The 27,523-nt window shown below is 40.9% G+C and overlaps 1 pseudogene; it reads left to right on the top strand.

Moving 5' to 3' along the window:
* Positions 1-9,115: 9,115 nt before the first annotated feature.
* On the top strand, positions 9,116-26,236 carry LOC116112767 (annotated as a pseudogene).
* The last annotated feature ends 1,287 nt before the right edge of the window (positions 26,237-27,523 follow it).

Genomic DNA, 27,523 nt, shown 5'->3' with positions numbered 1-27,523 from the left:
ATCAACTACTGTCAGCATCCACAACACCTCCATGCTGGTTTTCAACCAGATTTTGGGGGAATACCAGGCCAAGGAAGAAAATATGATCAACTATTTGAAGAAAGCTAAGGCCACACTTGAGCTGTTCAAGCACTTCACAATCACACAGATTCCTACAGATAACAATTCTATGGTAGATGCCTTGGAAAAGATAGCCTCATCGCTAGACTCAGATGCACTGGAAAGTATTCCTGTTCGGTTCATAGAGGTTCCCAGTGTCAGCTCGACCGAACAGGCTGTGAATACAGCAGAATCAGTTTCTTGGATGACCCCTATCATTCAGTATCTCCGAGATGGGATCTTGCCCAACGACAAGGTCAAAGCAAGGACCTTGCGAACAAGAGCTGCTCGTTACACACTAATAGGAGACTAGCTATACAAGCAAAGGTTTAGGGCCCTCCTTCTCCATGTGTAATTGGTGAAGAAGCAGACTACATCATGCAAGAGATACATGAAGGGATCTGGGGTAATCACGCGGCCGCACGATCTCTCGCCAACAAAGTTATTCGTCAAGGATATTATTGGCCCCTGATCCAAGAGGACACCTACAACTTTGTCAAAAAGTGTGAAAAGTGCCAAGGGTTCGCGAACATACTGCGAGCTCCTTCCCACTAATTGATAACCATGACCAGCCCCTGACCATTCTCCATGTGGGGAATCGATCTCATTGGTCCCATTCCAGTTTGTAAAGGGGGAGTCAAGTATGCGGTGGTTGCGGTAGACTACTTCACTAAGCGGGTCGAAACAGAGCCATTAGCCGCAATCACCACCAAAAAGCTCAAGGACTTCGTCTTCAAAAACATTGTGTGCTGCTATGGGATTCCTCATACCCTTATATCTGATAACAGGAAGCAGTTCGATAACGAGGAATTCAAGCAATTTTGCGACAAACTAGGTATCCACAAAAAGTTTGCCTCAGTCGCAAAACCGCAAGCAAATGGTCAAGTTGAAGTTGTCAACAAAACCATCAAGCACACTCTAAAGGCCAAACTTGGCGCAGCCAAGTGAAATTGGGCCGACAACCTTCCTGAAGTCCTGTGGGCATACATGACAACTCTGAGAACCTTTACGTCAGAAACCCCTTTTTTGCTAGCATATAGCTGTGAAGCGATGATCCCTGTGGAGGTAGGGACTGGTTCACTTCGGGGGGACCTGTTCAACGAAGCCGAAAATGAAGCTCTTATGCGCGCAAGTCTGGATCTAGTTGAAGAACATCACAGCAAGGCTCAGCTAAGAATAGCAACCTATCAGCAACGCGAGAAAAGGTTCTTCGACTTTAAGGTCAGGAGAAGAGACTTCCAAGTCAACGACCTCATTTTAAAGGAAGTCCTTCTCGATACTAGAGAACCAAGTGCGGGAGTTTTGGGACCGAACTGGGAGGGCCCATACCGCATTGCCAAAGTAATAAGACTGGGGACTTATCATCGCAAAAGGTTGAATGGTTCTGAAGTACTGCGAGCTTGGAATGCTAAACATCTCTGACCATATTATCAGTAATTCCGAACTCAATTTTTTCCTTGTAAAGATTTTACTTTTCTTATTCTTTGAAAATAGCAAGTGTATAATTCTGTTCTTTTGTAATCGTTTTCCCATGTATACAATTCTGTTCACATAAACTTGTACCAATGTTATTGTAAATAGTTAGAATGCGAGCTCATGTGTAACAGAAAATGCAAAAACTCTAAGTACTCATGAAAGATTGGAAAAAGCAATGTCTTTATTTATAATAAAAAAGGAAAGTACGTGGGGCAAAAAGGGAAAAGACTACAGGAGATCACTGATCCTCATCCCCAGGCTGGTTGCCGACCGCCTGTTTGGGTGCGGGCTCCTCTGGGACGAACTCTGGATGCTCCTCTTCCAGGTTAGGTCCCCGAGCTGCTTTCTCAGCCTCAGCCTGCACCATGGAAGCAAGTTCCTTCCGGTACTCGTCAGGGAGGTCGGACAGATCCATCTTAGGGTTCTTCGGTCGAAGGGCAAAGATGGACTGAATAGTCCATTCTTTAGCCCTACTCTCGATCTCTGCCTCCTGCTGTTGCATCTCTGCAGTTAGCAAAGTGACGCGACCTCAAGTGAAGTGGAGCTTGGCCTCAAGCGCTAATCGTTACTTCTCAGTAGTCTCCCATAGCTCGCCCCATTCCTTCTCTGCTCGTAAGGCCCACTCGGAGGTCGTTTCTAGCGCCTAGTCTTTCTCCCTTTCCTCCCTAGAGAGTCTGGCTATAGTCCTCTGGAGCTCCTTCACCTCCTCACTGCCCTTCTCCAACTCGACATCTTGAAAGTCCATCGCGCGAAGTGTAGCATCCCTTTCGGACAAATGCTGATTTGCCTAAATGATGGACAAGTCTTTGTCTATTCGGGCGGCCTCTAGTTCTAGCTTAAGCCACGCATTCTCTTCCTGTATCTTGACCAGTCCCTCAGCAGCCCCCAACTAGACCTTCTACAGGGACAGGTGCATGGAGAACTGGGCCTGCAAAATGAAGAGAATAAAGTTAGTCCTTTATATTACAAAAACAAATATAAGTCCTCGTCGAAGGTAGCTCGTTTACCTGGCTCAGGTGTTAGAAGGATGTGGTCATTAGGTCTATAGTATCGGAGGCCACGAACTGCTCAAAAGCCTCTGCAAGCCTGCATTCCAGTAAAGCAAACACTACCGGCTACAGATGGTCCAGTAACTGACCCATTGACTCTAGCATGGGGGTGTTTATGCCCATAACAAGTAGAGTTCCCTCTGCTGGCTCCTTATCCAACCTCCTCCCAGGGACTGTAGCCACTTGTTGTCTTGTCTGTGGACCCCTGGGAGCAATGGAGATGTCGGTTGCACCCCTAGATGGCCCTTCCAAGTGGAAAGCTAGGTAAGACTGCGACCTCTTGGGCTGAACACCCAAACCTTTCGGTTCGGACTTCGATTCCTTAGTACGAATTTGTCTCCTCTTCTTAGGCCTTTGCATCATGGTTTTCTGCTTTGGGCGAGCATTCGAAGGCTAGGGAGTGCCCGCAGGTCAGGCTGGAGTAGCTACTAATGTCCCTCCGGGGGGGATCGCTAGGAGTTGCTCCAGCTAGTCCGGTGGCACCCATTCGGGGGAAGGCAAATTGTCGTGGTCACGGTGATTTGGGCACCTTAGGAGGCATGGTCGCTGCATTCGAACATCGTTAATAAAATAGTTCACTACATGCAAAATCAAAAAGGCTAAGGCCAAGAAGCTTACTCGGTGTGGTCTCTAGGGTCGCTTCTGAGTTGAAGAAATCGTACTTCCGTAAATTTGTGGTTGTCATGAGCAATCTTACGTCGCGACTCTCTTCGGGCAGAAAGCCAAAGGTAACGATCCTATCCGGATCCTCGAGGAGCTCTAACCTGGTCGCTTTGTTAACTGCAAAGAAACAAAGAGATCGTTAGCAATGAACGAAGGAAAGTTTGCAAACTCAAAAGAAAGGAGGACCTACTCGGCTCCTGAAAATGGCAAATGCCATCATGACGAAAGAAAAAGAACTTCGTCTCGTATGCCCCTACGTTGCTCAGGTAACTGTGTATTCCCGCTTTAACGGTAGGTTGCTCAGAAAGATAGTAAGAATCCTTGTCCTTACTCTTTTTCAGAATGTACGAGCAACCGAGCTCTAGCACGGTTAGCTTGACCAATCCGTTCTCGCCACACTAATGTACATAGCCACGGCTATTATGTACACGTTCTGTGTGAGCTACAATGGTACGATCCTGAAATGATCGAGGACCAATCTGACAAAAGGGTGGAAAGGGATCAACCTTCCACTCTTGAAAATATTCTCGGAAATCATAGCCATCCCTCGTGGCAGACTCCGAGCTGTGTGTACCCTATCTCAGAAGACCTCCACGTCCAGAGCGTATTGGTCTACCACTTTCTGGATCTCATTGGTAGTAATTGTCAACAGGATCTCTTGAGAGGGACCCTCCTCAGCCCAGGTCGTTGGGGAGTCCATTCTTCTGCGATTTGAAAAGAAAAGCGACATATAGGGAATCACTCAGTCTTCGTACACTGTTTCGTATGATGATGTGGAGGAAAAATAAAATACTTCCTCCTTTAAACCCTAGAAAAACCTTAACAGGGTGCTTCTAGAGCCACCATCCATTGCTCAAACCCAAGGAGAAGATTTCATCTCCGATCGACTACTGACAGACTATCATCACACGGCAACTATTGAAAACAAGAAAAAATAGTAAAAGTGGTAGAAGGATCATCCTTACCTCTTGAAATTAGAAGATTAGTCCTCCTGCTCTAGACATCAAGCATGCACCAATCTGATAGACAAAGAACCAAGGCTCACGAAAATCTCTTGCTCTCTCTGAGAAGATGAATATTGTGACATTGCTTGAAGTGAACTTAGGATTTTATAGGGAAGGAAATGGCACTTTGTTTTCCCGAAGTCAAATGACGTTTGGGTGGAAAACGCATCTGACCGTTGATCTCGACCACGTGTCGATAATCAACAGAGAAGAGTGACCGTCACGCTTCAAGAAACCAAATCGTCATTCTCTTTCGTTGAAACACTCAAGCAACGACACGTTTTCCCTCATCCACATTAAATGCGCTCACATCCGCATTTAATGCTCTGATAGGGAATGTCATTTCAGCATGGCTCACATTTAATGCGCATAAAAGTGCAACGAATAACATCTAAAGAGGTCGTTATAAATAACACTCTTCGTCTTATGTCGGTCGCAAAGCGACATGACTCTTTGATTGTCTTATGTTAGTTGCGAAGCGACATGAACCTTTCGGCAAAAAATACCGCAAAGTGCAACAAGGTTGCAGACCCCAGTCGAGAACCAGTCATCGTCGTGGCACTGGATATGGTCTAATACAGGTCGCTGACCCTTAAAGTAAAGGCCATTTCAGGTCGCCTACATGAAAACGTTTCTTCAACCTCTTTGCATCCAGGTCGGGTCAACCAGTGCTTCAATCGCATCAAATCAAGGCATAATATGTAGTTTCCAAGGTTCGATTCTCAAACCTTAAAAACTAGGGGACTTCTGTTATGCTTGGAAAAGTAGGGCTGACGTAGAGCCCTGTCAGCGTAAGTGGTCAGAGGTTAGGTAAGTCTAGCAGTCATGCAGATGTAGCCACATCGCACGTTGACACAAGCAGCATGCTTTTGCCAATGCAGTAGGTGCGTGCCAGGCTGGTGAAAGGCTGAGGGCTATCCACGTGTCCAATCCTTGCAAGAATCGAGTAAATCACTTGAGCAAGTGAATAACAGGATGCAAGGAAGGATTTGCATGGCAATCTGACCCACTTCCTGATTTAGTAATCATTACCTCAATTCATCCTACTATAAATAAAGGGATCCTCTTGGCGTGCTGTCGTAGGCGCCCAGAATTAAAACCTAAAAATACACGTAGTAGTGTAAGTCAGGGTCGATCCCACGAAGAGTGTCTAGCCGAATTTGATGTTATGTGAACAAAGCTGGGGGGTTTTGTGTAAAACAGAAAACAATCTCAGCAAAAACAAAAACAATTTAATTCGAATTCAATTAATATAACGAAACTTGGTCTCCGTCAACATCCACCATCGGAATCTCACAACTGATCATTGATGCAAAAATAATCAATTCATACATTGAATATTCACCGTTGGAACTATTTTCCTATCTCTCCTTAATTTTAATTAATTAGGAAACAAGCGCTCTTAATTAATCTTACCACTAAACAACCCTAGACAAGCGCTCAAGATTTAATCTAGTGGCAGCCTTAAGAATTAGAGAGATCGATGAAGCTAAACAACACAAACACAAGCGGTTGTATTTAATTTAGTTGAATGTTCTTCATAAGGTTATTAATTCCTGACGCAGCAAATTACTAACCCTAATTGCTTCACAAGTTGGAGGGATCAAACAATTACGGATTTGATATCAAACTTAGCGGTAGATTTCAACAAATAATACACTAGTAGGCCTCCTAGTAATTAAATGCATCAATCATGAAAATATGCACAGAATAACATTCAATACTCAAACACAAAAATTGAACACTAAAATAACATAGATTAGATCTCACAGTTGGTTGATTCCGAGGTCTCCGTTTCCGACGACCAAGTCACAAAAGTTTTAGCCGCTCATGGCCATCAACAAAAGCTCAAAAAAGAAAGAAAAATTCCAGAGAGGAAAAGAGAGAGAGGCGTGGTCCCTTAAAACCTAATCTGATCTCCCTTTTAAAATCCAATTTTAGAATTCGAATCCCACTCAATCTCCTAAAAGAAATATTCTCCTATCCTAAAATAACATTAATCCTAATTTAATTCTAATTGGAAATAAAATAAAATAGAGTCCTAATAAAATAGGAAGGTGGTGTTTCCAGCTGTAATTTTCGTGCAGCATGTATGTCTTCAAAACGTGCAATAATAGACTGACTTGCATAACAAGTCAGAACGCTCCAGGACGTCGGCAATGCAGGTGCGTCAACTTCAAGCTCGATTACAACCTTTATTCAGCCAGTATCTCTAAAAACTCAAAACATGAAAGTTGTAGATCTCTTTCTTAGCGTTCCACAGCATTTTGAATCATCTCAATCGGAGCTCGGATGAGAGAATTATGCCCAGAATACGAAGCAGTGGCGAAACTGTCCTAATTCCCCTAGTTAATTCCGTTTTTCAATTAACACCTCCATTTGCTTCCTAAACCAAAATAAAGTAATAATGAGTACAATTAGGAAACAAATACATATAAAAGACTAAATATTAAGGGGGTTAAATATGACATTTTGCATTCCCATCACCTCTCCCGGTTGTGGGATCAACTAATTTCTCTCTGGAATAGCATATACTCTCTCTCTCTCTCTCTCTCTCTCTCTCTTTCTCTCTCTCTCTTTCTCTCTCTCTCGTGTAATCTCTTGTAAATTAGCTAGCTAAACGCGACCTGATCTCATATATTAATATAATACCAGTGGACGTAGGATTCACTTATTTAAGCATCCGAACCACTTTAAACATTGTTCTTCTTCTATTCAGTTCAATTACCCCATACACATGTGTCTGTTGAGCTAGCTCAGCATTTCCCATGTGTGTTTAGTTGGTGTCAAAATCACGCATCAACAACTACTGATGGTTACTTTTTTAAATTGAAATTGAAAATGTAAATTGAAAAATAGGAATAAGAATAGGAAAGGGAACTAGAATAAGGATAGAAATGGAAACTAGAATAGAATTAACAAAGGGAAGAGAAATATAGATATTGGAATAAAAATAAGAATTAGAATAAGAATAGAGACTGAAATAGAATAAAAATAGGAATAGTAATAGGAATAAAATAAGATCAATAATAGAAATCGAAATAGAAATAAGAATTTGAATAAAAATAGAAATAGAAACTGAAATACAATTACAAATCGGAATAGAAATAGAAATAAAAATAAAAACTAGAATATGAATAAAATCTGAGAAAGAAATAAGAATAGGAAAAAATGGGATATAAGAATACGATTAGTGATGTCAGTGAAAATGAGAATAAGAACGAGTATATAAATCCAAATAAGAATAAGAATTGGAGTAAGAATGAGAATTGAAAAATGCATTGAAACTGAAATAAGAACGAGAATTAAAATCGGAATATATAATAAAATAAGAATTGGAATTGGAATCTGAATAATAAATAGAACAAGAACAATAATAGAAATAGAAATTTAAACTGAAATTAAATTTAAGAATTCAAAATTAAAATTGAGATTTCAATAATGAATTTGAAATCCACTTTATCAGTCTTCCTAAAAATTATTAGAACCAACATTATAAATTCTAAATACACCTTTATTCTATTCAACATTTTGTTTTAATTTTTTGAAATATTCCCAAATATAATTATTTTTACTAATCTTAATTCTCAAAATGTTTAAAGGATATATTTAACTATAAAATCATACGACTTAATTTAATTGTCGTAATGAAAATGACAAGGACAAAAATGGCCAGAATTCGCTAGACTATCTAACATAGCCGAGCATGTTTTAACTAAACTATTAAACAGTACAATTAAATGATAGGATCGAGTTAAACTATCGAGTCTAACATATTTTAACGTTATATATTAGGAATATATCATTTGTTGTTTCATTAAGCGTATAATTGGTAAATTATTAGATTATTTGACTAAATTTTTCATTTAAATAAATTTGAATTTGAAGAAGAAAAAGTAAAGAAGAAAATTAAGTTCAAATTTGATATTGGAAAAGATGTGTAAACAAAAAAATCTAATTATATTTATAATTTTAATATATTAAAATAAATATTTAGTATTACTGTTTGGGGTAATTTTTGTCATTTCAGGAGAGAATTTACAAGTATTTGAAGGATCTTGACAATAATAGACCAAAACCGAGGGGAAAAATAATGTCCTTATCTACATGATACAATTTAAATTAGCGACACTAATTTATAAAGATCCGTTAAGTTGTTAAAATTGAGTAAATGACTTTTTTTCCCACCCAAGGTTTTCCTTAATGACATTTTTCACCCAAAAAGTTTCAAAATATCATTTTTCTACCTAAAGTTTATATTCTGTTAATACCCAAAATACACTTTAGTTTCTTAGCCGATGTTCGACGAGTTACCAAAACAGGGTAAGAGGGGTTTTGTTGAGTGGAGGCAAATAGATCGAATGGTTGTGACTAATTGAATATTCATTGTTGGAATCAAACAAAAATCAACTAAGAACGGGAACCCTAATTTTGTAATGGCTGACAATCAGTGAGAAATCAGATGCTAGAGTGAGAGGGTTTTGTAGAAAGGAGACCAAAGGTTCAACTGATGGTGACAGGGAGAATTCTTGCCAACGAAATCAGCTTTGGGTAGTAATGGAATATTAAAGTGGTATTTTTAAACTTTTTTTCAGTTTTTGTGGAAAAGTGTCATTAAGGCAACCCTTGGGTGGGAAAAAGTCATTTACTTTGTTAAAATTCTTATGGACTCCAATAATTTAAGGATAAACATTAAGGACGTCAGTGTTATTTTCCCATTAGTTTATCATAATTCCTACTCTTTATAACAATATCTGCCAAACTATTTGTCATCCTCACATCAAAAAGAGGATTTTGGTACTTAATTCCACCAAAAGAATAAGAATGGGCATCTGGGTAGTGAGGGCTCCCCTTCCTCTTGGTGTAGGAGCATTGAATTGTAATAATAAGAGTTTGCATTTGCATTTGCAGTAGAGAAGAAAGAGACTTAACATTATCACTTGTACTACTAGCACCAGCACCAGCACCAGCACCAGCACCAGTACTAGTGTATTGGAGGTTAATGAGATATGAAAAAGATGCAAAAAAGGGGAATGGAAGGGCCAGTACTCCATTAATTACTTGGTTTCTTCTAATCCTAATTCACTTTCCATTTCTTCCCTACTTCTTGTTCATGGCTTCAGTGCCTCTATTCCTCACTGGCGCAAGTTAATTTTCATTATTATCATTCTTATAATTTTTTTATATGCAATACCAACTACACGTTTCATTATCCGGATACATATCTGTTGTGTGTAATTCTTCCATCAAGCTCAGGGAATTGCAAGGTAATAGCTCGACCCAAAATCAGTCCGACTCTATTGATTGTCCGACCCAGTATAAGCTCATCGAGATATAGTTCGACCAAGCACAAGCTAGTCACGAACGACCTAAGTGATCATTCAATCAATTCTCAGATAATTTCAGATCCAAGATATCTCGAGAATGATCAAATTGACAGCAATCCTTGCGCAATCACAGCGCCCAATCGCGAGAATATCGAAGTTGCATTTCAATTTAATTGTACTCCCTTTAATTTCACTCTTTCCTTTGTACAAACTTCATATATAAACCCCCTCAAACGATGAGGAAGGGGTTAGAAAATACCCCCAGAATTACCACTGTAAGCTCACATAGCAAATACAAAGAACATTGGACGTAGGCTTAAGAGTTAATCTCGCCGAACCATTTTAAAATCCTTTTTTGCCATTTACATTATTGCATTCATTATTCATCCATTGCTAGTTATCTACAATCACGCACACATTGGTTCTAATCCTGCCAAGGTCGATCGGATCATTCTAGTTGGTGGGTATTTTTGTATCAACAATATCTATCTATTAACTAAATTAGGATTTTTCTATCAAGAACATTACTGTACTGGAAAAGAACTACATTGTTTATGCCATTGACTGTAATAGCCACTACTCCTCAAAAACTTATAATGAAATACATATAAAATAACATAAAGAAATTGGGCCCAAATTTTTCTTTTATTAAACATATATACATACTCTTTACAAACATACACATTTTTACACAAAATGTATGTAACGTATACAAAAAGTCATCAAAACATCAGGGACAGTGTAGCCACTCCTCCTCGCACGCCGACATCCATCCGACAATGTCCTCACCTAGGTCCTACAAAACATGGGAAAACAACGGGGTGAGCACTAAAATAGGGGAGAGACTACGCCTGCGAACCGATGCGGCTCCATCAATTTTTTGTTAAGATGGTTTCGTAAATGATTGTTACCTTTTTTGATTTTGAACAAAAATACAGTAATCCTTTGAATTTGATTTAACAAAGACCTATAAAATGTATAATCACGGGTTTAGGTAAATTACAATTAAGAATACTACTGTTATCTTGGAAAAGTAGGGTTGACGCAGAGCCCTATCAGCGTAAGTGGTCAGACTTAGGTAAGTCCAACGTAGTTCAGATGCAGCCACTTGCAGTGTGATGCAAGTAGCATGCTCCTACCAGTGTAGTAGATGCGTGCCAGGCTGGTGAAAGGTTGAGGGCGATCCACGTGTCCAATCCTTGCAAGAATCGAGTAATCACTAGAGCAGGTGAATAATAGGACACAAAGAAGGATTTTGCATGGCAATCTGACCTACTCCCTGATTTGTAATCATTACCATCATTCATCCCACTATAAATAAAGGGATCCTCTCCCGTTTGTGGGATTAGCAATTTCTCTTTGGATAAGCATATACTCTCTCTCTCTCTCTTCCCCCCCTCTCTCTCTCCTCTCTCTCTCTCTCTCTCTTGTAATCTCTTGTAAACCAGCTCGCTGAACGCGACCTGATCTCATTATTATACAAAATACCAGTGGACGTAGGAGTTGCTTATTTAAGCATCCGAACCACTTTAACACGTTCTTCTTCTATTCAGTTCATAACCCCATACACGTGTGTCTGTTGAGCCAGCGTAGCATTTCCCAAGTGCGTTTAGTTGGTGTCAAATCACGTACAACAGTTTGGCGCTAGGATGAGAGCCTGATTTAGTATTTGTCCTTCATCAGGAGAATCTCTAACTAGTCGGTCCTACAACAGCAAATGGTTTGCAGATTCGAATATGAATGAACTAACCATGGTGGAGAATCCCCCAGAAGCAGAGGACACTTCTTTCGAAGTGCCCCCAGTTTCGCAAAATCTCATAGGGATATTCCTTGAAGCTCACGGCTTGACTCAGCCGTCATGAGCTACCTAGAGAGGTTCAACAATACTCTCCAATGGTCAACCAAAAGCTGGACCGTTTGGATTGGGTTGCACCACCCGAATCAAATGAGGCGATGCCACCACTTAAAACGCCTGCAGGTCGCATGAAAGCGTGAAGAAGCGATAGCCTGTGCCACGCATACTACGCGCGTCAAAGGAAGGGAAAGCAAGTGGTGAACACGGGCCTAGAGGCTCCAAGGGACCAGCGAACACTGACCGCACCCTGGGTTGAATATCCACGGTGTAAAGACTCGGTGACAGGTCATAGCCCAAGCTGTCCCATGCCATATCGCACGAGCACTCCACAAAAATGCGAGGCGGGGAGATTCCCACTATCGCCAAAATGACGACCCCGATCGTGTCGCATGGGAAGTTCCTACCGTCCGCAGGTCAGTTCGTACCACTGCGAAGGTTGGGAAGGTTGCTCAGACCGTTCATCACCATCACACGACTCTAGCCCATGTGTCAAGAGCGTTTGGAACTGCCGGCCGAGGCAGGAGGAATCCGACCTTCGATTTTCCTCAATCGGAATCGCAGGGTTGAACCCACAAGGGGAAAGCAATCCCTGATGGCTTCACTGCCTCAGATTGAGGACTACAGCAGCTTTGGATCAGCTAAAAGCTTAGCAAAATGAGCGAGGGCAAGTCGCAGAGGCGTCTCCTTTTTCTCCAGCTGTGTTAGTCGCCCCTCTCTCGTCCAGATTCAAATGATGCCCATATGAGGTGTTTGATGAAAATTCTGACATGTAGGATCATTTATACAATTCAATGACCTGATGGAACTTCACCAAGTTTCTGATTTGCTAAATGCCGATGGTTGACAGTAACCTTACCTCTCATGCCAAGAGATGGTTTAGGTCGTTCTCGGCGGGATCATCAGCTTGTGGAATCAATGAGCTCGACATTCTTGAGACACTCCTAAGCAAATGGAAGTTCTCAATGCCTTTGAGCTACCTCAGCAACATAGGCAAGAGAGGGATGAATCCCTCTAATCTTACATCGATAGGTTCCATAAAGAGCTTCATAAGTAGCTCACACTCCCGAAGAGTCCGTTCAGACTCTCATCATAGCGGAGTTCATCCACAGACATATATGTGGAGGAGCTACAATTAGAGGACGATGTTTCTCTCACTCGCTTTTACAGCCTTACGGAGAAATACCTTCATATTCAGAACTCTGTGGTGGCGCTCCATCGCCATGACCCCGGCACTGCTAGTAGTGCACTAGGTCAGGGGAAAAATAGAGAGTTGATCGTAGAGTGGTATGACGATCAACAAAAAAGAAGAAACCATAGTTCGAGCCCAAGAAGTCCTATGCTTCAGTTCCTCATTGCGATCACGACAGGAATCACACCCCTTTGAATGCATCTATTTCGGCCATTCTGGATAAGTCAAAGAGGTCGGTCTCTCGAGAGCCTAAGCCCATGAAAGGTCCCTCCTCATCCAGAAACAACAAAAAATTGTCGTTATCATCAGACAATGGGCATACAACCGATGAGTGCCAAGGTCTCAAGCAGGCAATCGAAGATCTTATCAAGCAAGGCATTTCAAAAGTATGTTGATGACTCTGCTCTCGTAAAGGAGAAAAATTGAGAGGAACTGAGTAAGAAGCGTCGTGTCGCAAGGGTAGCTGTAGCGTGGGATAATCTTTGGAGGACCAAACCTCGAAGGAAACTCATGAGGTGCCTAAGAAAGATATGCTTGCGCAACCCATGACGACCCTATCTGTGTGATGACACAGATGCAGCGACCACCAAAGGTTCACAGGGAGGAGAAATCACCTCTCTGAAAAGAAGCAGTCTGATTGCATCATCCCTATGATGATGCTCCCGTCATCATGCCCCAAATAAGGTGCTTTGACATCCACAGAATGTTGGTGGACAACAGAAGCGTTTTGAACATCCTGGTCCAGCCAACTTTCGAGAGAATGAAATTGGATGAGGCCGATCTGAAGTCTGCCTCATCCCCCTATTGGTTTTACAGGGGATCATCTGATCCCCAAGGAACGATCTCCTTCCAATCACGCTGGGTGACTTTGACGAGGTGACCAAAATAATTGAATTCTTAGTAATTGTTGCCCGTCCGCTTTCAATGGCATTCTAGGGTGACTCTACTGAGGAACTCAAAAATTTCTTATGATCTATCATCTCAAGATAAGTTCCCCACCCCGACGGGATAGGAAGTAAGCGGGTCTTAACGTGCATCTCGCGACTGCTACGTAAAGGCATGCAGATGCATGCAAGGGGAAAGGAATCTCGCATGGCATCCCAAATAGCAATGGCAATCAGTCGAATCGAACCTAGCCTGGCCCAACAGAGGATAATATGGATCCTCGTATCCAGGAATGCCCTGCCAGTGGACCAGTTAGGTTTTAACGGAAGTGTCAGTCAACCAAACAGTCGAGCCCAGTGTTTGAGGATTGGAAGCAATCTCAACCCCTAGCTCGCTAACGACCTGACCAACTTCCTCAGAGAAAATATTGATGTGTTCGCATGGACGCATGCTGATATGGTCGAGATCAGCTCGGACATCATTCACCATGCCTTGACCATCAATAGTAAAGCCAGTCGATCTGCCAAAAAAAAAGAGCGATAGATCCAGAGCGGTATGCTACCTTGAAAATCGAGGTAGATAACCTCCTTCAGAATGGTCCACTGAGAAGCACCTACCTAGCTGGGTTGCCAATCCGGTTTTGGTAAAAGCCCAATGGCAAGTGGCGGACCTATGTTGACTTCACTGACCTCAACAAAGCTTGCCCAAAAGACACTTTCCCCTACCTAGGATCGACCGCTCATTGATGCCACCTCCAGGCACGACTACTGAGTTTTATGGATGCATACTCGGGATACAATCAAATTCCGATGTTGTGCCGGATGAAGAGCATACCTCCTTTGTACAATCGGGTTTGTTTGCTATAGGGTTATGCCCTTTGGCCTGAAAAATGCTGGAGCAACTTACCAGCGGTTGGTTACCGAATGTTTTCCGAGTAGATCGGTAAGTTGATAGAAGTCTATGTTGATGACATGCTAGTCAAGTCACATGTGGCTTCATATCGCATAGCCCATCTCGCTGAGTGTTTGACATCCTCTGGAAATACAAAATGACTCAATCCTTTCAAATTCATTCAGAGTATCCTCAAGAAAATTCCTGGGGTACATGTACCCACAGGGAAGAAAGATCAAACCCGGGAAAATCCAAGCTCTCCTTGACTGAAACCCGACCAACCGAAAACAAGTTCAAAGTCTCAATGGGCATAGCGGCACTTAGTCACTTCATATTGAGGTAACAGATCGCTGCTTGCCATTCTTCAACATACTCAAGGCCAACAAGAAGTTTGAGTGGACTCCCAAGTGTGAACAGGCATTCCAGAGCATTAAAGAACACCTTGAAGCCACATCTCCTGTCCAAGCCTCTCCTGCAAGAGATCCCCTCTTGTACTGTATGTCTTTCAATATGTAGTCAGTGCACTTTATTCGAGAAGAGAGCAGGATTCAATGGCCAGTTATTATGCAAGCAAGCGTCTGTTAACTGCTGAGATGCGGTATCCGAAAATGGAGCGATTAGCTTATACCTTTGATTGCTTCCCGAAAGTTGCGACCTTACTTCGATGCCCATACAATCCATGTAATGACAAGTTACCCACTCAAGCAAGTCCTCCAGAAGCCAGAGGCATCAAGTAAATTGCTCAAGTGGCCATGGATCTAAGTCAGTTCGATCTGCAATACAGACCGAAAGTGACCATAAAAAGTAGGCTATTGCTAATTTCATTTTGGAATTCTCATATCACTCGACAAAGAATCCGAGCAACAAGCCAGCAAAGTCAACCAGGATACTATTAAGAATTTATCGACTTGGGCTTATACGTTGACAGATCATCAAACAAGAAAAGGGCCAGGGCAGGTCTTCTCTTCTTAAGTCCCGAGGGGACTCGTATTCATAGCATCCTCCGTTTTGGGTTCAAAGTGACCAATAATGAGGATGAGTATGAAGCTCTGCTCGCTGGATTGCGGTTGGCCAGAAAATGGATCAACTACTGTCAGCATCCACAACACCTCCAGGCTGGTTTTCAACCAATTTTGGGAATACCAGGCCAAGGAAGAAAATATGATCAACTATTTGAAGAAAGCTAAGGCCACACTTGAGCTGTTCAAGCACTTCACAATCACACAGATTCCTACAGATAACATTCTATGGTAGATGCCTTGGAAAATAGCCTCATCGCTAGACTCAGATGCACTGGAAAGTATCCCTGTTCGGTTCATAGAGGTTCCCAGTGTCAGCTCGACCGAACAGGCTTTAATACCCAGAATCAGTTTCTTGGATGACCCCTATCATTCAGTATCTCCGAGATGGGATCTTGCCCAACACAAGGTCAAAGCAAGGACCTTGCGAACAAGAGCTGCTCGTTACACTAATAGGAGCTACTATACAAGCAAAGGTTTAGGGCCCTCCTTCTCCATGTGTAATTGGTGAAGAAGCAGACTACATCATGCAAGAGATACATGAAGGATCTGGGGAATCACGCGGCCGCACGATCTCTCGCCAACAAAGTTATTCGTCAGGATATTATTGGCCCCTGATCCAAGAGGACACCTACAACTTTGTCAAAAAGTGTGAAAAGTGCCAAGGGTTCGCGAACAACTGCGAGCTCCTTCCCACTAATTGATAACCATGACCAGCCCCTGACCTTCTCCATGTGGGGAATCGATCTCATTGGTCCCATTCCAGTTTGTAAAGGGGGAGTCAAGTATGCGGTGTTGCGGTAGACTACTTCACTAAGCGTGTCGAAACGAGCCATTAGCCGCAATCACCACCAAAAAGCTCAAGGACTTCGTCTTCAAAACATTGTGTGCTGCTAGGGTTCCTCATACCCTTATATCTGATAACAGAAGCAGTTCGATAACGAGGAATTCAAGCAATTTTGCGACAAACTAGGTATCCACAAAAGTTTGCCTCAGTCGCAAAACCGCAAGCAAGTGGCAAGTTGAAGTTGTCAACAAAACCATCAAGCACACTCTAAAGGCCAAACTTGGCGCAGCCAAGTGAAATTGGGCCGACAACCTTCCTGAAGTCCTGTGGGCTACATGACAACTCTGAGAACCTTTACGTCAGAAACCCCTTTTTTGCTAGCATATAGCTGTGAACGATGATCCCTGTGGAGGTAGGGACTGTTCACTTCGGGGGACCTGTTCAACGAACCGAAAATGACACTCTTATGCGCGCAAGTCTGGATCTAGTTGAAGAACTCACAGCAAGCCTCCTAAGAATACAACCTATCAGCAACGCGAGAAAAGGTTCTTCGACTTTAAGGTCAGGAAGAGACTTCCAAGTCAACACCTCATTTTAAGGAGTCCTTCTCGATACTAGAGAACCAAGTGCGGGAGTTTTGGGACCGAACTGGGAGGGCCCATACCGCATTGCCAAAGTAAAAGACTGGGGACTTATCATCGCAAAAGGTTGAATGGTTCTGAGTACTGCGAGCTTGGAATGCTAAACATCTCTGACCATATTATCAGTAATTCCGAACTCATTTTTTCCTTGTAAAGATTTTACTTTTCTTATTCTTTGAAAATAGCAAGTGTATAATTCTGTTCTTTTGTAATCGTTTTCCCATGTTACAATTCTGTTCACATAAACTTGTACCAATGTTATTGTAAATAGTTAGAATGCGAGCTCATGTAACAGAAAGCAAAACTCTAAGTACTCATGAAAGATTGGAAAAAGCAATGTCTTTTTTATAATAAAAAGGAAAGTACGTGGGGCAAAAAGGGAAAAGACTACAGAGATCACTGATCCTCATCCCCAGGCTGGTTGCCGCCCGCCTGTTTGGGTGCGGGCTCCTCTGGGACGAACTCTGAGGCTCCTCTTCCAGGTTAGGTCCCCGAGCTGCTTTCTCAGCCTCAGCCTGCACCATGGAAGCAAGTTCCTTCCGGTACTCGTCAGGAGGTCGGACAGATCCATCTTAGGGTTCTTCGGTCGAAGGGCAAAGATGGACTGAATAGTCCATTCTTTAGCCCTACTCTCGATCTCTGCCTCCTGCTGTTGCTCTCTGCATTTAGCAAAGTGACGCGACCTCAAGTGAAGTGGAGCTTGGCCTCAAGCGCTAATCGTTACTTCTCAGTAGTCTCCCATAGCTCGCCCCATTCCTTCTCTGCTCGTAAGGCCCACTCGGAGGTCGTTTCTAGCGCCTAGTCTTTCTCCCTTTCCTCCCTAGAGAGTCTGGCTATAGTCCTCTGGAGCTCCTTCACCTCCTCACTGCCCTTCCCAACTCGACATCTTGAAGTCCATCGCGCGAAGTGTACATCCCTTTCGGACAAATGCTGATTTGCCTAATGATGGACAATTCTTTGTCTATTCGGGCGGCCTCTAGTTCTAGCTTAAGCCACGCATTCTCTTCCTGTATCTTGACCATTCCCTCAGCAGCCCCCAACTAACCTTCTACAGGACAGTGCATGGAGAACTGGGCCTGCAAAATGAAGAATAAGTTAGTCCTTTATATTACAAAAACAAATATAAGTCCTCGTCGAAGGTAGCTCGTTTCCTGGCTCAGGTGTTAGAAGGATGTGGTCTTAGGTCTATAGTATCGAGGCCACGAACTGCTCAAAAGCCTCTGCAAGCCTGCATTCCAGTAAAGCAAACACTACCGGCTACAGTGGTCCAGTAACTGACCATTGACTCTAGCATGGGGTTGTTTGGCCCATAACAAGTAGAGTTCCCTCTGCTGGCTCCTTATCCAACCTCCTCCCAGGGACTGTAGCCACTTGTTGTCTTGTCTGTGGACCCCTGGGAGCAATGGATTCGGTTGCACCCCTAGATGGCCCTTCCAATGGAAAGCTAGGTAAGACTGCGACCTCTTGGGCTGAACACCCAAACCTTTCGGTTCGACTTCGATTCCTTAGTCGAATTTGTCTCCTCTTCTTAGGCCTTTGCATCATGGTTTTCTGCTTTGGGAGCATTCGAAGCTAGGAGTGCCCGCAGTCAGGCTGGAGTAGCTACTAATGTCCCTCCGGGGGGGATCGCTAGGAGTTGCTCCAGCTAGTCCGGTGGCACCCATTCGGGGGAAGGCAAATTGTCGTGGTCACGGTGTTTGGGCACCTTAGGAGGCATGGTCGCTGCATTCGAACATCGTTAATAAAATAGTTCACTACATGCAAAATCAAAAAGGCTAAGGCCAAGAAGCTTACTCGGTGTGGTCTCTAGGGTCGCTTCGAGTTGAGAAATCGTACTTCCGTAATTTGTGGTTGTCATGAGCAATCTTACGTCGCGACTCTCTTCGGGCAGAAACCAAAGGTAACGATCCTATCCGATCCTCGGGAGCTAACCTGGTCGCTTTGTTAACTGCAAAGAACAAAGAGATCGTTGCAATGAACGAAGGAAAGTTTGCAAACTCAAAAGAAAGGAGGACCTACTCGGCTCCTGAAATGGCAAATGCCTCATGACGAAAGAAAAAGAACTTCGTCTCGTATGCCCCTACGTTGCTCAGTAACTGTGTATCCCGCTTTAACGGTAGGTTGCTCAGAAAATATAAGAATCCTTGTCCTTACTCTTTTTCAGAATGTACGCAACCGAGCTCTAGCACGGTTAGCTTGACCAATCCGTTCTCGCCACCTAATGTACTAGCCACGGCTATTATGTACACTTTTCGTGTGAGCTACAATGGTACGATCCTGAAATGATCGAGGACCAATCGACAAAAGGGTGGAAAGGGATCAACCTTCCACTCTTGAAAATATTCTCGGAAATCATAGCCATCCCTCGTGGCAGACTCCAGCTGTGTGTACCCTATCTCAGAAGACCTCCACGTCCAGAGCGTATGGTCACCACTTTCTGGATCTCATTGGTAGTAATTGTCAACAGGATCTCTTGAGAGGGACCCTCCTCAGCCCAGGTCGTTGGGGAGTCCATTCTTCTGCGATTTGAAAAGAAAAGCGACTATAGGGAATCACTCAGTCTTCGTACACTGTTTCGTATGATGATGTGGAGGAAAATAAAATACTTCCTCCTTTAACCCTAGAAAAACCTTAACAGGGTGCTTCTAGAGCCACCATCCATTGCTCAAACCCAAGGAGAAGATTTCATCTCCGATCGACTACGACGACTATCACCACACGCAACTATTGAAAACGAAAAAAATAGTAAAAGTGGTAGAAGGATCATCCTTACCTCTTGAAATTAGAAGAGTCCTCCTGCTCTAGACATCAAGCATGCACCAATCTGATAGACAGAACCAAGCTCACAAACTCTTGCTCTCTCTGAGAAGATGAATATTGTGACATTGCTTGAAGTGAACTTAGGATTTTATAGGGAAGGAAATGGCACTTTGTTTTCCCGAAGTCAATGACGTTTGGGTGGAAAACGCATCTGACCGTTGATCTCGACCACGTGTCGATAATCAACAGAGAAGAGTGACCGTCACGCTTCAAGAAACCAATCGTCATTCTCTTTCGTTGAAACACCAAGCACGACACGTTTTCCCTCATCCACATTAAATGCGCTCACATCCGCATTTAATGCTCTGATAGGGAATGTCATTTCAGCATGGCTCACATTTAATGCGCATAAAAGGTGCAACTAACATCTAAAGAGGTCGTTATAATAACACTCTTCGTCTTATGTCGGTCGCAAAGCGCCATGACTCTTTGATTGTCTTATGTTAGTTGCGAAGCGACATGAACCTTTCGGCAAAAAATACCGCAAAGTGCAACAAGGTTGCAGACCCCAGTCGAGAACCAGTCATCGTCGTGGCACTGGATATGGTCTAATACAGGTCGCGACCCTTAAGTAAAGGCCATTTCAGGTCGCCTACATGAAAACGTTTCTCAACCTCTTTGCATCCAGGTCGGGTCAACCAGTGCTTCAATCGCATCAAATCAAGGCATAATATGTAGTTTCCAAGGTTCGATTCTCAAACCTTAAAAACTAGGGGACTTCTGTTATGCTTGGAAAAGTAGGCTGACGTAGAGCCCTGTCAGCGTAAGTGGTCAGAGGTTAGGTAAGTCTAGCAGTCATGCAGATGTACCCACATCGCACGTTGACACAAGCAGCAGTTTTTTTGCCAATGCTAGGTGCGTGCCAGGCTGGTGAAAGGCTGAGGCTATCCACGTGTCCAATCCTTGCAAGAATCGAGTAAATCACTTGAGCAAGTGAATAACAGGATGCAAGGAAGGATTTGCATGGCAATCTGACCCACTTCCTGATTTAGTATCATTACCTCAATTCATCCTACTATAAATAAGGGATCCTCTTGGCGTGCTGTCGTAGGCGCCCAGAATTAAAACCTAAAATACACGTAGTAGTGTAGTCAGGGTCGATCCACGAAGAGTGTCTAGCCGATTTGATGTTATGTGAACAAAGCTGGGGGTTTTTGTGTAAAACAGAAAACTCTCAGCAAAAACAAAAACAATTTAATTCGAATTCATAATTAACGAAACTTGGTCTCCGTCAACATCCACCATCGGAATCTTACAACTGATCATTGACGCGAAGATAATCAATTCACACATTGAATATTCACTGTTGGAACTATTCCTATCTCTCCTTAATTGTAATTAATCAGGAAACAGCGATCCTAATTAATCTTACCCCTAAACAACCCTAGACAAGCGCTCAAGATTAATCTAGTGGCAGCCTTAAGAATTAGAGAGATCGATGAAGCTAACACAACAAAACACAAGCGGTTGTATTTAATTTAGTTGATTCTTCGTAAGGTTATTAATTCCTGACGCAGCAAATTACTAACCCTAATTGCTTCGCAAGTTGAGGGATCAAACAATTACGATTTGATATCTAACTTAGCAGTAGATTGCGACAATTAATAAACTAGTAGGCCTCCCTAGTAATTAAACGAAACAATCATAAATTAGGCATAGAAACATCCAATACTCAACACGAAAATTGAAGACAAAGAAAAATATATTAGTCACCAGTTTATCGATTCCGAGGCTTCCGTTTACTTCGACCAAGTTATCAAAATCAGCCTCTCATGGCCATCACCGAATTACAGAGGAAAAGTTCAGAGAAGACCAGAGAGAGGTGTGTCCACCCAAAAAAAACTAATCTGTCTCCCCTCCCAAAAATCTAATTCAAGTGTTTGAATCCAACTCAATCTCTTAAAATCAATTATCCTAATCTGATTCTAATTAATTGAAAATACAATAAAGTCTTAAAAATAAAAATAGAAAGTGATGTGTCCAGCTGTAACTCGTGTGCCACTGTCTTCAAATCTTCCAATAATAAACTGCCTCTTGGACTTGCATTACAAGGCAGAATGTTCCAAACATCGGCAGTGCAGATGCGTCAACTTCAAGCCCAATTACAACATTGATGCAGCAATTATCTCTCCAAACTCAAAACATAACAGTTGTAATATATTTCTTAGCGTTCTACAGCATTTTGAATCATCTCAATCGGAGCTCGGATGAGAAATTATGCCCAGAATACGAAGCAGTGGCGAAACTGTCCTATTCCCCTAGTTAATTCCGTTTTTCAATTAACACCTCCATTTGCTTCCTAAACCAAAATAAAGTAATAATGAGTACAATTAGGAAACAAATACATATAAAGACTAAATATTAAGGGGGTTAATATGACATTTTGCATTCACACCTCTCCCGGTTGTGGGATCAACTAATTTCTCTCTGGAATAGCATATACCTCTCTCTCCTCTCTCCTCTCTCTCTTTCTTTCCTCTCTCTCTTTTCTCTCTCTCTCGTGTAATCTCTTGTAAATTCTAGCTAGATAACGGACCTGATCTCATATATTAATATAATACCAGTGGACGTAGGATTCCTTATTTAAGCATCCGAACCACTTTAAACATTGTTCTTCTTCTATTCAGTTCAATTACCCCATACACATGTGTCTGTTGAGCTAGCTCAGCATTTCCCATGTGTGTTTAGTTGGTGTCAAAATCACGCATCAACAACTACTGATGGTTACTTTTTTAAATTGAAATGAAAATGTAATTGAAAAATAGGAATAAGAATAGGAAAGAACTGAATAAGGATGAAATGGAAACTAGAATAGAATTAACAAAGGGAAGAGAAATATAGATATTGGAATAAAAATAAGAATTAGAATAAGAATAGAGACTGAAATAGAATAAAAATAGATAGTAATAGGAATAAAATAAGATCAATAATAGAAATCGAAATAGAAATAAGAATTTGATAAAATAGAAATAGAAACTGAAATACAATTACAATCGGAATAGAAATAGAAATAAAAATAAAAACTAGAATATGAATAAAATCTGAGAAAAAATAAGAATAGGAAAAAATGGATATAAGAATACTGAGTGATGTCAGTGAAAATGAGAATAAGAACGGTATATAAATCCAAATAAGAATAAAATTGGAGTAAATGAGAATTGAAAAATGCATTGAAACTGAAATAAGACCGAGAATTAAAATCGGAATATATAATAAAATAAGAATTGGAATTGGAATCTGAATAATAAATAGAACAAGAACAATAATAGAAATGAAATTTAAACTGAAATTAAATTTAAGAATTCAAATTAAAATTGAGATTTCAATAATGAATTTGAAATCCACTTTATCAGTCTTCCTAAAAATTATTAGAACCAACATTATAAATTCTAAATCCACCTTTATTCTATTCACCATTTTGTTTTAATTTTTTGAAATATTCCCAAATATAATTATTTTTACTAATCTTAATTCTCAAAATGTTTAAAGGATATATTTAACTATAAAATCATACGACTTAATTTAATTGTCGTAATGAAAATGACAAGGACAAAACACAAAAAAGATAATAAAAACAACTAAAAAAAAATCAAAGATATAGTCTAACAAAATGATAGAATAATAAAAGTAGAAATACAGTGATAACAAATAAAAAGTAAACAGCAAAAGAAAAGAAGGAACAGTAACACCATCAATTGTACAAACCGATTTATAAAAGGAACTTTTCTCTAAGGTATCTTCACCTTTTAAGTGTTAACTCATTCCGCTATTTATGAACTTCACCACTTCAGTATCCCATAAATGTTGAAGGTGGCTGAGATCATCAAGAACTTCAATTGATACAAAGACGGTAAGAAAACATTTATCAGTGAAATTAGATTCGAATTTCGAATTACCAAGAAATTAAAAAAAATTACAAGAGAGACGAGAGCAATGAAGTTGAAAGAGACGAGAGAGACTTAATATTATCACTTGTACTACTAGCACCAACACCAGTACTAGTGTATTGGAGGTTGATGAGATACGAAAAAGATGCAAAAAATGGCAATGCAAGGGCCAGTACTCCATTAATTACTTGGTTTTTTCTAATCCTAATTCACTTTCCAATTCTTCCCTACTTCTTGTTCATGGCTTCGGTGCCTTTATTCCTCACTAGCGCAGATTACTTTTCAATATTATCATTCTTATAATTTTTTTTATATGCAATACCAACCGCACATTTCATTATCCAGATGCATATCTGTTGTGTGTGATTCTTCCATCAAGCTCAAGGAGTTACGAGGTAATAGCTCGACCTAGAATTAGTCCAACTCTATTGACTGTCCGACCCAGCATAAGCTCATCGAGATATAGCTCGACCTAGCACAAGCTAGTTGCGAATGATCTGAGTCATCATTCAATCAATTCCAAGATAATTTTAGATCCAAGATATCTCAAGAATGATCAGATTGACAACAATCCTTGCGCAATCACAGTGCCTAATCACAAGAATATCAGAGTCGCATTTCAATTTAGTTGTAATCCCTTAATTTTGCTCTTTTTTTTGGTACAAACTTCATATATAAACCCCCTCAAACGATGAGGAAAGGGTTGGAAAATACTTCTAGAATTACCATTGTAAGCTCACACAACAAATACAAAGAACAGTGGACGTAGGCTTAAGAGTTCATCTCATCGAACCATTTTAAAATCCTTTTTTTCCATTTACATTACTGCATTCATTATTCATCCATTGCTAGTTATCCAAAATCACGCATATACCAGTTCTAATCCCGCCAAGGTCGATCGGATCACTCTACTTGGTGTAGATTTCTGTATCAACAATATCTATCTATCAACTAAATTAGGATTTTTCTATCAGGAACATTACTGTAGTGGAAAAGAACTACACTGTTTATGCCATTGACCTTCTTGGGTTTGGTGCTTCAAATAAGCCCGCAAGTTTCTCATATAACATGGAGGCATGGGCTCAAGTAACCTACATCATATCCACATTTTTGTGGGTTTAGGTTTTTATCTGTTCTTTGGATAATTGAGTTTTATCTTATATTTCGTTTTCAAAGTTGTTGATTATTTGTTTTGATTAATGAGGTCTATGAGTTTTGGTGACAAATCTTGGAATCATGGAAATTTTTATCATTAAATTATTTATCCTTTGTTTAACCCACATCAATTTCTTATCCACTGGGAATATTCCTGCTAATTAACCTCAGACTCATTGCATACAATTAATATTGGATTTCTTGGCTGAAGTTGTTCGGAAGCCAATTGTGCTTATAGGGAACTCTGTTGGAAGTCTTGCTTGTGTGATTGCTACCTTAGGTATGCTTGGTTGCAAAGAAAACAGTTGCTCCTAATATTAGCCTTTTTGTCATCTGAGGTTTTGCATTTAGGCTTATTTTAATTCCCCTACAAGAGTCCAGTCAAAATCTTGTTCAAGGACTTGTGTTGTTGAATTGTGTTGGTGGCATGAACAATAATGTAATTGTTGATGATTGGAGGATCAAACTGTTACTACCTTTGCTTTGGTTCTTTGATTTTTTTTGTTGAAGCAAAGGGTGATGTGAAACAAAGGTATTATTAGTATATCAATATCCAATCCGATGATCATTGTTCAAAATGTCTAAGGGAATGAAAAAAATTATTCTAAAATTTATGGCTCGGCTATGTAGAGATAGTCTGAGGAATGTTTTACTGTCGATCTATGGAAATAAGGAATATGTGGATGATGTAGTTGTGGAGGTATATATTGCTGTTTTATCAATGCCATTGCCATTTTAATATAATCTCTCACAAAACATCTTCTTAGGATTGATCTATTTACTTGAAAATTGTCGATTGTTATGTGTTGTCAAGCTATTGATAGTACACGTTACTATATTTTAATAAGTGTCATTTCTCTTAGCTGTAATTTGACTTGGCTTGGTCAAAGTGGTTGTTGATTGAATAAGTCTTTGGACTGTTGAGGCACGTGGCCTTTGTTCCTCTATTTTAGTAATAATTTTAGGAGTTAGTTTCGACAATTAGCTCACTCTTTTAGGTATAAAAGCTGTTGATGCTTTCAATAAGATATAACCATTTTTCTAATCAAACAAGTGTGAATTGGAGGAGTTTGGCACCTCGAAGCACAAAAACTTTCTTTTTTTTATTTTCCTTTTCAGTAGCTATCATTTGGTGTCAAAGTCTTATTCCTATGACATGGCTGATGGGACCTGCAATGCTCAACTAACAGAAGCTGTATCCACTTTAAGAGGTGAAACAACTCAATTAAAGGCAGAACAAGAATGCCAGGGAACTCTATTGGAAGCCGTTTTACAATAGATTAACCAACTTGCCACAAGCTACGATCAGCTAGCTGCTACCTTGGGAAATTCAAAAATTGGTGAGGAATCTTCTAAGGATGAGGTTTTGCAACTCAAGGAAAATCCATTATTTGAGGGAGGTGGAGCCATCCAAGCCAGAACTTTGCGATTGGAGTTTCTGAAGTTTGATGGACTAGGATCAACTGAATGGATTCTCAAAGCTGAATAATTCTTTTCATATAGTAATACTCTAGATGAACAAGGTTTCAAATTGCAGCATTCCACATGGAACTCACTTGGTATTGCTAGCTTATGGATGCAACCCTTATTCATACTTGAGAAGAATTCGTCAAGGTGCTTAAAGTCCACTTTGGATTAATGACATATGAGGATCCTATCGGAGCCTTCACCAAACTCAAACACATTACTAGCGTAGAGGATCATTAGACCCAATTTGAAATTCTATCCAATAAAATTTCTAGGCTCATTGAAGAATTCTGGATTAGAACTTTTCTTAGTGGCTTATGGGATGACTTGTGAAATACTGTTTCTATGTTTAAACCAACCACTTTGTCAAACGCGTTTGGGCTTGCTCGATTACAAGAAGAAAAGGTTTTATTAAAAACCCAAGGTAAACCCATTCCTGTAACTACAACAAACCCCTCCTTGAGAATTAATGCTTTTGGGCTGCCTACTCAAACTACTCCTTTACGACTACCCCCTCAATCGTCACAAATTAGAAACACACCAAAAACACTTGCCTCTAATCCAATAAACCATAAGCCCGCCTTACTTGTCAAATGCATTTCAACAACTCATATGCAAGAAAAAAGAGATCGAGGTCTTTTTTATTATTGTGATGACAAGTACCAACTCGGACATAGATGCACTCGACCTAGAATTTACTTATTAGAAGGAATGGAGTTTGGAGAGCCCAATCTGACTTCTGATAGCATCCTTGAGGGGATCCAGGTGGAAGCTGAGGGTATGATTCCAACGTAAGAAGAAGAACTCTTGGGGATTTCACTTCATGCTATCGTGGGAGCTCCTGCTTCGAAGAGTATGAGATTGAGGGGAAGAATACATTCTCAGACAATAATGGTTCTTATTGACACCGGTAGCACCCATGGTTTTGTGATCCCAGTATATAGCCAGGAAGGCTAAGATACCAATAATAGATAGCCAACTAAATGTTCAGATCGCTAACGGTGACAATCTTCCTTTCCATGGCTATTGCAAGGCTGTTTCTATCCAATTTCTAGGCTTCCAAATTGAGGCTACTTTGCATCTTTTAACTCTTGAAAGTTATGATTTGGTGTTAGGAGTGGATTGGTTGAGACGTCTTGGACCAATCTTATGGAAATTTACAAACCTTACCATGCAGTTTCCTTTTAATGGTTCCAGTATTCGACTACAAGGTGTAAGGCCCTCTGAGACAAATTTGGAAGAAGAGGAAAAAATTAGTAAGTGCACCAGACACTTTGGGAAAGGAGTATGGCCCTAATTGCTAGAAGTT

This window comes from Pistacia vera, unplaced genomic scaffold, assembly GCF_008641045.1.
Source record: "Pistacia vera cultivar Batoury unplaced genomic scaffold, PisVer_v2 Contig668, whole genome shotgun sequence".
In the NCBI taxonomy this organism is placed as follows: domain Eukaryota; kingdom Viridiplantae; phylum Streptophyta; class Magnoliopsida; order Sapindales; family Anacardiaceae; genus Pistacia; species Pistacia vera.
This window is presented reverse-complemented; position numbering and strand designations above follow the sequence as displayed.